Here is a 6,000-nt window from a genome sequence, read left to right as displayed (position 1 = left end):
AAGAATTAACTACGAACTATTTTAAAAGGTCCAAGTTAAGCCCGCTGTTAACACCAGATCCGTACTAAATGATCAAGGGGATCTCTTATCGTAAGTGCAGCACTTCATTTAATTCCACGCAAGTGTTTTACGAGTAGATTTTACACAAGTTTTCTCTATAAAAGATCGCGTTCTTCCACCTTTAGCCATACTCCGAGAATTGTTTCATTCAGCGCTTTTGTTTTTTAAAAACTCATTCGCTCATAAACACAGATATGTCTTCCAGAACACTTTTGGTACGTATTCTATATTTTTTCTTTTATTTTAATTAATTGTTACGCGATTAGTTAAACAAGCACATTTATGGTTATTTATTTCATCACTTTAGGCTAGCTGTTACCATCAACTTGAATAAGAGAGTTTTTATTTATAACACTACATAGACTTTATTACTCGTAGTTGTAAATAAATTACGATATTTTTCATATCAAGACAGATTACACATTTGAAATACTTGCAATGACAATTTCTTTGCTAAAAAAACATTTGTTTGTTAAAACTTATAAAACAAAATATTTCAAATATTGCAACATTTAAAATACTGAAATACAAATTTAGAAATTCGGAAAAAAATAAATTAGATTTTAATGTTTTTTGTTTTCCCCCCAATATATCACACAGAGGCGCCTCACAAGGTGGAACCATCTTAGCTTCAATGCGCCTTAGTGTTACTAAGTGTTACTGAGTACCTAAGTTACTCTTCCAGATTGTTCATTAATAATTTGTATAATAATTCGTATAATGTATGCAAGTTTCTTTTTAATAATGTTTAAGTTGTATTCACCATAAAATATAAATATTGTATATTGTATTCCACAACAATAATAAATATGCTTCCAGTTGTTCAATTAGAAATGGCGTAAAGTAGATATAAATATGTTTCGAAATGTTATCTAAATATTTTTACAACTCTATTTTCTACCCTTAATGTCTTTCAGGCGGTGATTTTCACACTGACGTTGGTCTATTCAGTGACATGCGATTTCAGCGCACCCATTGTAGATGCTGATGCCGCGGCACCAGATGGAAGCAAGAACCTTTGCATAGCTAATGCCAGGGATGCAAGTGCGATCAAACGTAAATATGGTAATCCAGAGGAAGACGTCAGTCCAGATGGTCCAGAATCAAGGTGAGAAACACAAATATTATGAAGGAACGTGTGCATTTCTCTCACAAACATAACGTAACGTAGCGTAACGTAGCATTGCCGGTCAGCGATGTTTGGAAACAAAAAGGTTGCAGTTATTTAGGCGTATCGTCTTTGTGTTAACTTCTTAATAAACTTCTATTGAAAAAGTGTAGTATAGAAAAATATAATAGAAGAAAATTAATGAAAAAAGGATGTAATATGGAATACAAAGTGAATTTACAAGATTAAAATATTAATGATGAAATTTACAAGAAAAAAAAACTAACAAAAATGTGAAAATAATGAAAATAATATGATTTTATGGTGATGACATGAAAGATAATATTAATGTCAATAAATATAAAAGAGAAAAAAAACATTGTCGGTCATACACCAAGTCCCCACCCCCACTACACCTCAATCGGAGTTTAACGTGTTTTTGTATATATCTATAGACTAACAACTAACGATAAAGGACTGCCCATGTCCCTAAAACGGTCAACTTTATATATTTATATTATTTACACAATTACCATTTCCTTTAAACCTAACTTTTTTTAAAAATTATAGATCAGATGCCGTGTTTATACCCGCACCTACATATCGTGATATATGTCCATCTCGCAGTCTGTACCGTCGCATCTACTGGGCCCAGAATACTGCTGGTGTTTGGGTAAGATTGCTACAGACATCTTGGTATAGACAGTATTTCCATGTTACCTACTGCACAACGTAAGTTTGTATGGTTACTTCAAATCCATTATACATTTCTTGGTACTTTATCTAAATGTATCCAGTACCAGGACAATTCCGCAATACAGGCATCATTTACCTAACCTTCCATGATACAGAAATCATGTAAAACACATGGGATGCTATAAATAAGGAATATTTCTATTCTACTTCTATATTTCTACTATCAGACGAAAATATATACTGTGAAACGAGAACGGTACGATTTTTACCTGTTAAAAAATGCCGTGTCCGTGCAACACACACAAAGTCGAATTTCTAAATGCAGAGCAACTGTAATCAATTATAATGTTATATTAAGGTCAATTTGTTTTTTTTTTTTACTTTACAGAAGAATATATTTAGTTTATAAACGTAAAAATAATAATTGTAATTTTTCTTTTCATTTCAGCCGTTCTTGTACAGGACTCTCACCCATTACTTCACCTAGTCGATGTATCATAAAGTACCGTTTCGCCAGGGCGTTGGTCTACCGTACCGGCGGCTGTGGTATTAGCTTTTTGCAATGGCAGTACATCCGAGTACCTTCTTGTTGCGTATGTCAGACCCGCCAACCGTTTATACTCACTAAAGGATAGAGTGTTGTTTAGATAATAATATTAATCAGCATGAATAATCATCATAATTAAGCCTCAGCGCTCTCATTTGCTATTACTATTAGTTAAACGTTTATGTTATGTATGGCTACTCAGAAAATAGATTAAAATACGGTTTGTAGATTGTGTTTTTTTCTTCTGATAAACACAACACTCTACATTATTATTGTGTTTTTTTCTGGATTTAATGTCATGTAATTATATTATTTTGATCTCAGGAACAGAGACATTTTATTTATGATATAGATAATTATACAGTAAAATATAGTTGGAAGGATGGTATTATAAGTTATGTTCCAATAATAAAATAACAACTTACAAATTACGTTTATTTATGCGTGTTTATTACTTGTTAACACTAACAGTGCGTTATTTTACCTGTGTGTACTTCTGATTGGCTAAAAGTAAGACGGTACATTGTATGATTGGTTAACGAATCGGAACACAATGACGGTAATACGGAATACAGAGACTTGATTGGTCACTATTCAAGAACTTAAAGAGCGACGGTTGTGATTGGACGAAAATAATCATCAACGTCACTAATCAGACTGATGAACGAACACGATGATCGACGTTGTTTTGTAAGGTCTTTATAAAAGAATTTAGGGGCGTTCATAACCTTCGTCCGAAACATATATGATCATCCAGTACAACAGGAAGTCAAGAAGATAATTTTATATTGTAATTTTTTAGATGTTTTTATATGAATGGTTTTATGCTATATTTGTTTTTATAGTGTTTTCTTTGTTAATATGACGAGCAATGAATTTCCTTTTTGAGGATCAATAAAAGTTATCTTATCTTATCTTATCTTATAATATTGTGATACTTCAAATTATGTATTGTTTAACTTTATATTATTAATAATATTGCTGTATTCGGGGCAATGGCCTTTAAAAATAATAAAAGTCATGTCGTTCCTAGGAAACTACTAGCAAACAAATATTTTAGAGAAACAGTACACAAGCCTACTAACAGTATAAAACTGACTCCAAATAACGAGAGGCAAGCCTTCTACTCACTATCTGCTTGTCCTATATTATTTAACAGCTGAATGATATTTTGTATTTTAATAATGTTGACAACTAATGATGAATAAATATTAACGATTTAATGTATTTCCTATCTTCTGTTTGTTGTGTGCTGATTGCACGAATTAGATAATGAAAAAACAGCACTATCAGCCGATGAGGATAACTAAATAAAGACAATTTTGTTGATGATAATACAAGACGATGATGAAATATTGATATCATGCTTGTGTGCGTGTTGGGGTGGGGCTCGTTCACAACAAAATGTATTCTTCTACGAGACCGTATGAAAGAAATACAACTATTAAAATTATGAACAAACATTGAAAGGAGAAAAAAAGTATATAAATTTATATTTAACAGATTTAAAGTTAGTAAGTTATATAAATTAAAACAGAAATGCTACAAGTTATGAAACTCACTACCACAAAAAAAGGCTTAAATAATTAAGAAGAAATTAATAGAGAAACATTTTTCAAGGAAAGAGCATTTTTTTTTGTGTTTATATCAATTTCGTTCCAAATTTTTGCTCCACGGTAGAAAAAACTTTTCAATTTATATTCTGTATTAATTTTTTTTAATCATATGAGGATTTTCTTTGAGTAAATTTATTTGATAGAGTAAAGCCATTTTATATAATAAGACTTTTTCGTTGTAGGTAAGTTTACATTCAAGATTATTCCAGTTGAGTTCTTCAATTGCCTCTGTAACCGAATCATACTTTTTTGTGATTATTTTTGCTTCCCTATTTTAAAGCACTTGAAGTTTATGATTAAAATTTTAATTTCATCTGCCCCACACGATTTTACAGTAGTCAATTTGTTTGCTATAATTGTTTATATAGCATTGACTGGAGAAGCTTTGACAACAAACAACATGTTTGTTCCAGGCTAGTAATTCATCATTTTGAACAGTGATAATTTTAATAACACAATTTTTAACAATTATTCATAAAAGGAAGCGCCGGACTCTTTTGATCTAATAAGATCCGGAAATTAACAATAAACAACTCAAATCATATTAGTCATTATTGTATTGCTAATTATGCAAAAATTATAACTATACTTAAAATTACGGATGTAGGCCTATAGTTAAATATTCGACCACTTAATAATCAAGAAATTGAATAACTTTGAGTCGGAATCTGGAAGTGGTGAAATAATTATTATATTTATCATTGGTCTTCAAAATAACCGGACATAATTTTAATCCAGAAATTACTTCAACAAAGAACAAAAGGGCACAAGATGGAAAAGTTGAGATGTGTGATTAATTAATTATACAAATGAAACGGCATGGTGTTGTTCTCATAGCAAACTTAATCTGTTTGCAAACTCCAAGTTTGCCTGTTAGGAGAAGTTCTACAAGAAACTTTACCAAACTTAATCTGTTTTCAAACTCCAAGTTTGCCTGTTAGGAGAAGTTCTACAAGAAACTTTACCAAACTTAATCTGTTTTCAAACTCCAAGTTTGCCTGTTAGGAGAAGTTCTACAAGAAACTTTACCAAACTTAATCTGTTTGCAAACTCCAAGTTTATAGTTAATTTATGACTATGTGTTTATTTGCTATTGATTGGCTAAAAGTATAAAACATTGTGATTGGTTGATGGACCGGAAAACCAAAGAAGACTGTGATTGGGTTCCATCAACGCCAATAATCACACAGACAAGACTATTTTATTGAGTGACGTAATTTTACAAGAACTAACCAAAACCTTTAAGAATATAATGAATAAACTCAATCAATTAACGCAAAAGAATTAGGAAGATATGCTATTTATGTTGTGAAACAAAACAATGAGAAAACAGGAATAATGCAAGGAATTGTTTTTGGTTCAACCAATGCAATAAACTAAAGAACACACGCGGCACTTTCAACCAAACTGAACAAAAGGTCACAGGTCATATTCAAGAACGCAAGGTAGTTGAAAGCCAAAGCTTGCCATCAAAATACATAACATGTGAATTAGGGACTTTAGGAATTCCAAGTCTGGTTTAGAAAGGTGTATAGCTGTTATGTACTTTTAATAAACATTCAGTAATCTAAGTATAACGTACTGTCTTTATTGAGACACAACAATAAGTAGGCCAACAACAAAAATACTGCAACTATTGGTTGTACTAAGGTACATATACAATAAAAAATAAAAAAAACATTATGCAATTGCATTTAAAGAAGTATAACAATTAAGGTGTTCAACATGAAAGGCATGGCAATAATTTCTGAAGGAAAAAAAATGTGTGTTGCAGGATTCGAACCCAGTGTTCTGTTCGAAAGCTACCAATGCAACAATATACAATCTAATAGTTTTTGTCTTACATTAACATTCATAAAAGTGATTAACAAAATATACAAATCAATACTAGGTCTAGCAAAACAATATTAAAATTTAATAAATTAATCATAAAGCACCAATTGATTATACGAGTGATTGCAAATTATTTATCA

The sequence above is a fragment of the Antedon bifida genome, chromosome 3 (genome assembly GCF_963402885.1).
Source record: "Antedon bifida chromosome 3, ecAntBifi1.1, whole genome shotgun sequence".
Classification (NCBI taxonomy): domain Eukaryota; kingdom Metazoa; phylum Echinodermata; class Crinoidea; order Comatulida; family Antedonidae; genus Antedon; species Antedon bifida.
This window is presented reverse-complemented; position numbering follows the sequence as displayed.